Source organism: Triticum aestivum, chromosome 3D, assembly GCF_018294505.1.
Source record: "Triticum aestivum cultivar Chinese Spring chromosome 3D, IWGSC CS RefSeq v2.1, whole genome shotgun sequence".
In the NCBI taxonomy this organism is placed as follows: Eukaryota; Viridiplantae; Streptophyta; class Magnoliopsida; order Poales; family Poaceae; genus Triticum; species Triticum aestivum.
Genome location: NC_057802.1, coordinates 340250176 through 340260922, shown reverse-complemented (window position 1 = coordinate 340260922; position 10747 = coordinate 340250176).

The window sequence follows — 10747 nt, the reverse complement described above, 5'->3', positions numbered from 1 at the left end:
CGCGGGCCCCAAAAGCCTGCGGCCTTGGTCGACGCGTGGCGGTTGATTGGACGTGGGCGTCTCCGCTTCCCCACACTGCCTTTGAATCCGCCTGGCTATGCGGCCCCTGCAGCCTACACAGTTTTTCTTCCTCCGCCCACGCCTGGCTCCCCCAATCTCTCTGCTTCCTCGAGACTCTGCTCCTCCCTTCCAATCTGACCTGCGCTCCGCCTGCTTCATCGCCATGGCGCCAAAACAGGCTGACAAGGGGAAGAAACCTCTGTCTTCACCAAGTGCGCCTCCGTCCTTCGAGCCTGCGCTCGGCCGACTCCTGGTGCTCAACGACGAGGCCATGGACAAGGTGCACCCCATGCTTGCTTCTAGTTTCAACGAGTGGGGAGAGACGGTGGCTTGGCCCGCATCTCGTTCCCGCATTGCTCGGGCAGCCACTGAGGTCCCAATCTTCATAGATGCCCTTTGGGCTGGCCTGATTCCCCCTTCTCCACCTTCTTCAACGCGATGCTCGAGCATTATCAGATCCACATGCTGTATCTCGACCCTCAATCTGTGACCCTTCTCGCCGTCTTCGCCTTTGTGTGCGAAGCCATGGTGGGCATCGCTCCTTCGATGGCCCTCTTTCGCCATTTATTCTCATTGCATCTGACTGACCCTCGGTAGAGCTCGGGGTGCGTGAGCTTCCAGGTCGTGGCCGCGACAGCGGGCGCGGGGATCGACTTTGAGCTTCCTCCATCCACGAGCGAGTTTCGGACGCGATGGGTGTTTGTCGACGCCGGTGTGCTCAGCCCTCTGCTCCATGCTTCGCTGGGGCCTGCCGTTCCCAACTCCAGTTGGGGCCACCAGACGCTCGCGAGTCCCCGTCTCGTCCCTGCCTGGCTCAGGCTGAGGAGGTTGAAGGACTGCGGCGTGACCGCGCCTATAGTGGTGAAGGAGTTCGTCAAGCGTTGAGTCGCTCCGCTTCAGTGCCATTCCCGCCCGATGTGGGCCTTGCTCAGCAGTCAAGACCATATGAGGTTTCAGGAGGAGGGGCTTTCTCTTAAGACGCGGCAAACGGTGCTTGCGGTCCTGACGGGTGCCCCTCTGCCGGACAACATGCCCAGGAAGAGCTGTCTGCTGTACCGCTGCAAGAACAAAGCCGAATTTGCCGCGAGCATGCCCTCCTTTGATGAGTGGGGGCTGCGCCCGATCGGCCTGGTGGGGCCCCGCGAGAACCCCGTCGACGTGGTTCCCTTCCTTGCCACCGATGCCGAGCTCGCCCCAAGTGACGGTGCAGGAGGGCGAGCTCCGACGGAGGCCGGTGGCCCAAGTGCTGAGGAGCACATGCCGCATGGTGATCCTGGGGCGTCGTCCTCGGGAACCCGCGATCCCTCCCCTGGGGCGTTGGTTACTGAGGCGCTGCAGCATGCGGTTCCCGAGGTCAAAGCCCCGGAAGCCTCGGGAGGTCATGGTGAGACGGCGTCCGGCTGCTCGCCGCAGCCGGGCACCCCTGAAGTTGTCCCTCCTAGCTCTTCCTCGGCCACGCCCCGCGCTGGCCGCCATGTCCAGCGCTTCGGTCGGCTTTGTGTGGACTTCGAGGAGCTCCAGAAGAGGAAAGGATCCCCGAGCGGCAACAACATCTTCGGGCCGCTGAAGCGAAGGAAGTACATCGTCGTTGACGTGTAAGTACTGCACCTTGCGGTTTCTTGATTGCTGCTTTTCCTTCCTGACGCTGGCTCTTCAGGACCCCTTCTGCCAGGGCCGTTGAGCCTTCCGAGAAGCAATCCTCGCCTTCCTCGGCACCCACATTGGCCTTGTGCACCCCGAGCCTGCATGCCGTGCCTAGATCCGGGCTGGTCGAGGGGGTGCGCTCGCCTTCATGGAGCCTCGATTCTGCAGCTTCGTTGCCCTTCCTGCACGGTCTGGCTTGGAGCCTGGCGAGCGTTCACCAGTCTCCTCCTCTGGTTATGGACAATAGCTGGTTGGCTTCGGCCTTCAGCTCCTCCTCAAGCAGCGGGCCCCATTCAGCTAGGGCCCCTCGTCAGGTCGAGCCAGTGCCTGGAGCGGCATCAGCCTCCAGCCCCCTGCTGAGAGGGGTTGCACCGCTTAACGCCCCGCCCACAGCCCCCGTGGCGGAGGATGAGGTGGGGCGTGCGTTGGAGTTGGAACGCGGGCGGAGCGTCGTTCGTCATGAGCTCTTCCATAAGGCGATGGACGCGATGAGTCGACTCGGCGAAGAACTCACAGGTGTCGACTCGCGCCTTGAGGCTAAAGGTCTTCGGCTGGTGGAGGAACGACGTAAGCTGAGAGTGGCCATCAACCTTGGCTGCTATCAGCGTGATCTTGACAATGCGAAGGCCGAGGCAACCCTCAAGATTTCCCGCGAGGCTTGCGCCCGGGCCTTGGAGGAGGCTCGCGAGGCTGACCGTCGTCGCGAGGCTGCAGAGAAGCACGCGTGGGAGCTCCAGGCTTGGAGCGCATCCCTCGAGCGCCAGGTGGAGGCGCGCAGAGCCGCCCTTGCGTCGCTCAGGGGGACGCCCGCAGAAGAAGAGGAGGTCCGGAGGCGTGAGGAGGCGTTGGCTCTGGAAGCCGTGGAGCGCGGCCTTGAGCTCGAACGACTGGAGACGAGGGAGCGTCAAGTTTCTCAGGCGGAAGATGCCGTCGGGGCTCGCGAGGCCAAGGTCCAGGAGGAAGTCGATCGCCAGGTGGCCCGGGTTCACGCGGATCTTGAAGGTTGGTACGACCTGAAGCTGAAGCTTCCAGGAACTGAGGTGGCGGGCAGGACCGCTGCTCTCAGGCCCAGGTTAGACGAGGCGGAGAGACGTGGGGAGGACACGACTGCGCCTTGGCCACGGTGCAGGCGGACTTGGCCTCCGCCCGCGCCGAGCTGCTTTTGCTTCAGAAACGGGTTGATGACGCCGAGGCCGTCGCGCGGCAAAATAGGGAGGAAGTGCTGGAGAGGCGGACGCTGGAGCGTGTTCACGCTCCCATGCTTCAGGATCTTCGGAATGGGGCCAACACTGCCCTGGGCCATGTCTGTGATGCGAACGCCCCTCATCCTCAGGTGAATGACTACGCCAGTCACCTCTGCTTCTTTACCGATGTGATGACACGCCTGGAGGCCCGATCTGACGAAGCTCGTAGGCTCGTGGAAGAGAGGAGTCGCGGCCTACTCGAGCGCGCTTTCTCCTGTGTCTTCAGCCATCTCCTGAACGCCAACCCCGACTTCGATTTCGATGCCGCCATCGCCCCCATTCCTACGGTCATTCGGGATGACCTGGCGCGGTGGGTAGAGGACAACATGGACGCGTTGGTCAGGGCCTTCACTTCAGAGGATGACGCGGTGGTGGTCGCCGCTGATGGGGACGTCGGTGACGGTGGTGCCACCCTCGACCACCTTTGAGCCGACTGGCAGCCTGGATGACACAAAGGGGGGAAAGGGGACGCCAGCGGTGCCCTTGGCGACCACATGTCCTTTGCCGGGGGAAGGCTCGCTGGCACCTCCCCGGTAGAGGGCCTACCTCCGGGCGTTGCCTGGCTTCACGCGACGTGGGGAGGGGCCTTGCTCCTGTCTCCCTCCTCGTGGCCCCCAGCGTGCTTCCCCCGGCGGAAGGGATGTTGCTGTGCCGGGGTCGTCGACCGACGTTGTGACCTGATTCACTTGTAGCCCATGGTTAGCATAAGCCTGCTCCTGAGAGATTAGTGGTACCCTATAGTTGTCGTTGCTGGCGCAATCGTCGCGGTTCTCCATTGGTTCCTGGAAGGCTTCAACTTCTAGCGTCCCTTCTTCCCAATCCTCTCCGAGAAACGAGCCAGGGTCGTCCTCCGGCGCGTACTCCTGGTCCATCATGCGGGGCACGTAGGCTTCCGGGGCCGTCACCCCGAACACCTCGCCGTAGTGCCCCACACTCCATGTTGCCCGGCCCAGCGTGGCGTCCTGAGGATGGTAACGCAGCATCCCCCTGGGACCATGGGAGGCGACGCTTGTACCCATGCTTGTCACGGGCGGCACGGGGGCGGTGGAGCCCCCGGCGCCTCCGGCCGTGCTGGCGTTGACGAAGCCCCCAGGCACACCTGAGGGCGCGTGGCTGCCACGAGGCCCGCCGTGAGACCCCGACGTGGCCTGAGGAGGAAGCTGATAGCAGAAGGGCGGCGCTTCCGATGCCGCCGCATCCAGCAGCTCGGCGACGCGTTCCAGCAATGCATCCCGACCGCTTTCCATCAGCCGGCACCGCAGCAGCTCTCGCGCCACCGTGAGCGCTGCCCGCATGTTCGCCTGCTCCCGCCGTGTGTGTGGCGCCATTGCTGCGGCGTGGCTTGTTGCCCTTGCAGCGGCTCGCACTTGCCATGGAGTGAGGGTGGACGACGCCTAGCCGCGCCGCCCGCGTCCCGCGTTGGGCGGCGCTCGCGCCGCCTGGAGCGCGGGGTCGAGATCTTCATGGGCAGGTGACACCGCTCGGGCTGGCCAAGCTGCCCAGCGGTCAGAGTCTGGCCTTGGATTGTCGGACATCGGGGCACCCCTACCTGGCGCGCCAAATGTCGGATCTGGGGTTCCGGCAAAACCCTTAAGGTTCGAACTCTGGGGTGCGCGCGAAGTTCTTTCCCTCCTACCGATCCACGCCCTAGCTCGCTAAGATCTTGCGGACGAACTCGACGATCTCGCAACACAGAAAGACACGAGATTTATACTGGTTCGGGCCACCGTTGTGGTGTAATACCCTACTCCAGTGTGTGGTGGTGGATTGCCTCTTGGGCTGATGATGAACAGTACAAGGGGAAGAAGAGCCTCCTGAGGTCGAGGTGTTCTTGTACTTGTCAAACTTGCGGGGGTGAGGGCTCGATTCCCCCTACTGTGGTGGCTAGTTCTACTTATATAGGCCATGGTCCTCTCCCCAAATATTGAGTGGGAAGGGAGCCAACAATGGCGGCCAATTTGAAAGGGGACAGCTAGTACAAGCTATCCTGACAAAAGCGGTCTTCGCCTGCGAAAGGCTCTGGTGATGACACCGTCTTGGGCTCCACGCTGACCTCCGTCCTGCTGGCCTGCTGGTCTTGGTCTCGTTGCACCGATATGGAAGCCTTCGCCTGATGCCTCGGTACTCCGCGCCTGCGCTGACCTCCTTAGCACCAAAGGGGAAACAAGGACGCTACGCGTGCTGGTGCCCGCCTGGCGCCCGTCTGATCCTGATCGTCATGGCTCACGTCACGAGAGCCTCGTGATGTTTGCCCCGCCTTGATATCTCCGCTCCTCGCGAGCCTGCCTGGAGAGACCACTCCTGAGGAGGTCCCGCGTCGTCCGCCTCGCGAGGCTTGGCCCCGCGCGAGGGTCTTGAATGCCTTGTTGATGAAGATGGGCCGTACAGGCCCGCTAGCATAGCCACGCCGTGGGCCGTAGGCAGGCAAGTCTGGGGACCCCCGTTCCCAGAACGCCGACAGTGCGGCCCTACGGGTTCGAGAACTATGTAGACATGACCGAGACACATCTCCGGTCAATAACCAATAGCGGAACCTGGATGCTCATATTGGCTCCTACATATTCTACGAAGATATTTATCGGTCAAACCGCATAACAACATACGTTATTCCCTTTGTCATCGGTATGTTACTTGCCCGAGATTCAATCATCAGTATCCTCATACCTAGTTCAGTCTCGTTACCGGCAAGTCTCTTTACCCGTTCCGTAATGCATCATCCCGCAACTAAGTCATTAGTCACATTGCTTGCAAGGCTTATAGTGATGTGCATTACCGAGAGGGCCCAGAGATACCTCTCCGATACTCGGAGTGACAAATCCTAATCTCGATCTATGCCAACTCAACAAACACCTTCAGAGACACCTGTAGAGCATCTTTATAATCACCCAGTTACGTTGTGACGTTTGATAACACGCAAGGTGTTCCTCCGGTATTCGGGAGTTGCATAATCTCATAGTTAGAGGAATATGTATAAGTCATGAAGAAAGCAATTGCAATAAAACTAAACGATCATTATGCTAAGCTAATGGATGGGTCTTGTCCATCACATCGTTCTCTAATGATGTGATCCCGTTCATCAAATGACAACACATGTCTATGGTCAGGAAACTTAACCATCTTTGATTAATGAGCTAGTCTAGTAGAGGCATACTAGAGACACTCATTTTGTCTATGTATTCACACATGTACTAAGTTTCCGATTAATACAATTCTAGCATGAATAATAAACATTTATCATGATATAAGGAAATATAAATAACAACTTTATTATTGCCTCCAGGGCATATTTCCTTCAGGATGGAACCTGGCGGCTGTGTGTTGACTACAGGAATCTCAACGCCATGACTCGTGTCAGCAAGTTTCTTGTACCCATCATCGAGGAGCCGCTAGATGAGTTGCACATCGCACGCCGGTTCTCCAAACTGGACCTACGCGCTGGGTACCACCAAATCCGGCTGGCTGAAGGGGAAGAATTCAAAACAACTTTTCAGACTCACTCGGGCCAGTATGAATTCAAAGTGTTCTCATTCGGGCTTGCGGGAGGACCGGAGACTTTCAATGGCACGATGACTGACACGATGCACCCTCTCTTAAGGCACCGTGTCTTTCTCTTCTTTGACGATATCCTCGTCTTCAACAAAACATGGGCAGACCATTTGATCCATCTGAGACAGGTCCTTGAGCTTCTGCGTCGGGATCAATGGAAGGTGAAGCGATCCAAGTGCGAGTTCGGGCAACAACAACTGTCCTATTTGGGCCACGTCATTAGCAGCGACGGAGTGGCCACTGAGCCGAGAAAGATCAAGGCGGTGGAGGAATGGCCTACACCCACGGATGCTAAAGAAGTACGTCGTTTCTTGGGACTCGCGGGGTATTACCGCAGATTTGTCCGGGGATTCGGGATCATAGCTCGCCCCCTTCTCAACCTCCTGAAGAAAGGCATTCCCTTCGTCTGGACCGACAACACCAACCAAGCGTTCTGCTTACTGAAACAACAAATGTTGTCGGCGCCGGTCTTGCCTCTTTCGGACTTCAACAAAACGTTCACCATCGAGACTGACGCTTGTGACAAAGGCATAGGGGTAGTGTTGCAGCAGGAGGGGGGACGCTATTGCCTTCACGAGCGAGAGCCTTAGTCTGCGCTACCAGGGCCTGTCTACTTACGAGATGGAGTATCTAGCCATTGTGTTGGCCATTGATCAGTGGAGACCGTACCTTCAGCATAGCGAGTTTATCATCTACACAGATCAGAAGAGTCTGGTACATCTCGAGGAACAGCGCTTGACAACTCCTTGGCAGCAGCGGGCGTTTACTAAGTTGCTCGGCCTATGGTACATCATCCCCTACAAGAAGGGGTCCGATAACATGGCTGCTGACGCGCTCTCTCGCTCGCAAACCCCCGAGTTGTTGTTCAATGTCACCTCTTGTCAACTCAACTGGCTCGAGGATGTGATTGCCAGCTAGAACTGCAACCCTCAAGCCCCGAAACTGCTCCAGCAATTTGCTCTTCGTGAAGACCCCAAGCAACGATTCAAACTATGGGACAGAGTTTTGCATTTCAGGGACAAAATTTGGCTGGGACGCTCCACTGCTATGCAACAAAGGATCATAGCAGCTTTCCATGACAGCCACATAGGGGGGGGGGGACAATGGATTTCCAGTCACCTTCCGCCGTGTCCGCCCCTTATTTGCATGGCTAAAGATGAAGGCGCACGTCCTGCAATGCGTGCGATGTTGCTCTGTGTGCCAGCAGGCCAAACCGGACCGAGCAGCGTCCCCCGAACTGTTAGTGCGCCTCTAACAATCCCACAACAACCTTGGGAGATGATCACTATGGATTTATTTTTCGGTCTTCCGCAATCAGGAAAGTTCAATTGCCTCTGGGTGGTAGTGGACAAAAGGACCAAGTCTGCTCATTTTGTACCTCTGGCACACCCGTACACAGCTTCTAAGGTGGCTCTCCTCTACATGTCCAGCATCTATAGTATCCATGGTTTCCCTGGGTCTATCGTTTCTGGCAGGGACCCCGTGTTCACTGATTGCGGCTTGAACTACGTCGGTATTTCCCCATAGAGTAAGGGATGATGCAACACATCGACGGTAGGCATTTCCCTCAGTGTTGAGACCAAGGTTATCGAACCAGTAGGAGAATCACGCAACACTACGTAAACAATACCTGCACACAAAGAACAAATACTTGCAACCCTACGTGTTAAAGTGGTTGTCAATCCCTTTCAGGTAACGGTGCCAGAAATTGTCGACTTGATGGAATAAAAATATGATAGATTGGATAAATAGGTCTCGAATAAATGCAAAATAAAATAAAGTGCAGCAAGGTATTTTGGGTTTTTGGAAATATAGATCTGAAAATAAAAGCGAATAAAAATAGATCTCGAAGGAAAATATAATAAAGAAGAGACCCCGGGGCCGTAGATTTCACTATTGGCTTCTCTCGAGAAAAATAGCATACGGTGGGTAAACAAATTACTGTTGGGCAATTGATAGAACTTCAAATAATCATGACGATATCCAGGCAATGATCATTATATAGGCATCACGTCCAAGATTAGTAGACCGAGTACTGCCTGCATCTACTACTATTACTCCACATATCGACCGCTATCCAGCATGCATCTAGTGTATTAAGTTCATGGAGAAACAGAGTAATGCAATAAGAACGATGACATGATGTAGACAAGATCTATTTATGTAGAAATAGACCCCATCTTGTTATCCTTAATAGCAACAATACATATGTGTCGTTTCCCCTTCTATCACTGGGATCGAGCACCGTAAGATCGAAGCCATCACAAAGCACATCTTCCCATGGCAAGAAAAATCGATCTAGTCGGCCTAACTAAACCAAAGATTCGATGAAGAAATACGAGGCTATAAGTAATCATGCATATAAGATATCAAAAGACTCAAATAACTTTCATGGATAAAAACATAGATCTGATGATAAACTCAAAGTTCATCGGATCCCAACAAACACACCGCAAAAAGTGTTACATCAAATAGATCTCCAAGAGACCATTGCATTGTGAATCAAAAGAGAGAGGAAGCCATCTAGGTACTAACTACGAACTTGTAGGTCTACAATGAATTACTCACGCATCATCAGAGAGGCACCAATGAGGATGATGAACCCCTCCGTGATGGTGTCTAGACTGGATCTGTGGTTTCTGGAACTTGCGGCGGCTAGAATTGATTTTCGTCGACTCCCCTAGGATTTCTGGAATATTGGGGTATTTATAGAGCAAAGAGGCAGTGCAGGAGGCCACCAAGGTGGGCACAACCCACCTGGGAGCGCCTCGGCTCCCAGGCGCGCCCTGGTGGGTTGTGCTCCCATTGGAGCCCCCTCTGGTACTTGTTTGGCCCAACATGTGTCTTCTGGTCCAAAAAAATCTCCAAAAAGTTTCGCTGTGTTTGGACTCTGTTTGGTATTGATTTTCTGCGAAGTAAAAAACAAGCAAAAAACAGCAACTGGCATTGGGCACTATGTCAATAGGCTAGTCCCAAAAAATGATATAAAGTTGCTATAAAATGATTGTAAAACATCCAAGAATGATAATATAACAGCATGGAACAATAAAAAATTATAGATACGTTGGAGACGTATCAACATCCCCAAGCTTAATTCCTGCTCGTCCTCGAGTAGGTAAATGATAAAAAAAGAATTTTTGATGTGGAATGCTGCCTAACATGTTCATCACATATTCTTTTCTTTGTAGCATGGACATTTGGAATTTTATATGATTCAAAGCAATAGTCTAGTTTTGACATGAAGATTTTAATACTCAAGCATATCAACAAACAACCATGTCTTTCAAAATATCAACACTAAAGCAAGTTATCCCTAGCCCATTATGCTCAATCATTGATCCATTCATGAAACACACTCGCATATTAGCTACACCCAATGCTCAAGTACGATCATAGTGCCCCTTAGTTGGTGCTTTATAAGAGAAGATGGAGACTCAAAATAAAAATTGCATAAAGTAAATAGAAAGGCCCTTCGCAGATGGAAGTAGGGATCTGTAGAGGTGCCAGAGCTCAAAGCAAAAAAGATAGAGATAAAAACATTTTGGGTGGCATGCTTTTCCTGTCAACAAAAACGATCGAGTAGTTCCCAATACTTTCCATGCTAGATATATCATAGGTGGTTCCCAAACAGAAAATAAAGTTTATTCCTTTTTACACCATACTTTCACATTCCACGGCTAACCGAATCCACGGGTGCCGTCCATACCAACACTTTCCAAAGAATTTATTATTTGACAACATAAAGTAAATTCATTTTCAATTTCGGGACTGGGCATCCCTAATACCTTTGTCGTACTCTCGTGCAATGACAAGTGAATAAACACTCATCTTGAGAATAACACATCTAGCATGGAAATATATCAGCCACCCCCTACCGTTTCATGAGCAGTACGAGCACACAAAAGAGAAATTTATTTTGAAAATTAGAGATGGCACATACAAATTTGCTTAGAACGGCAAAAGAATACCGCATATAGGTAGGTATAGTGGAATCATGTGGCAAAACTGGGTTTAAGGATTTTGGATGCACAAGTAGTGATCATACTTAGTGCAAATGAAGGCTAGCAAAAGATTGAGAAGCATCCAATCAAGAAACAAAAAATCTCATAAGCGAGCATTAAGCATAACTAACACCGAATAATGCACCACGAGTAGGATGTAATTTCATTGCATAACTATTGACTTTCATGCTTGCATAGGGAATCACAAACCTTAACACCAATATTCTTACTAAAGCATAATTACTCATCAAC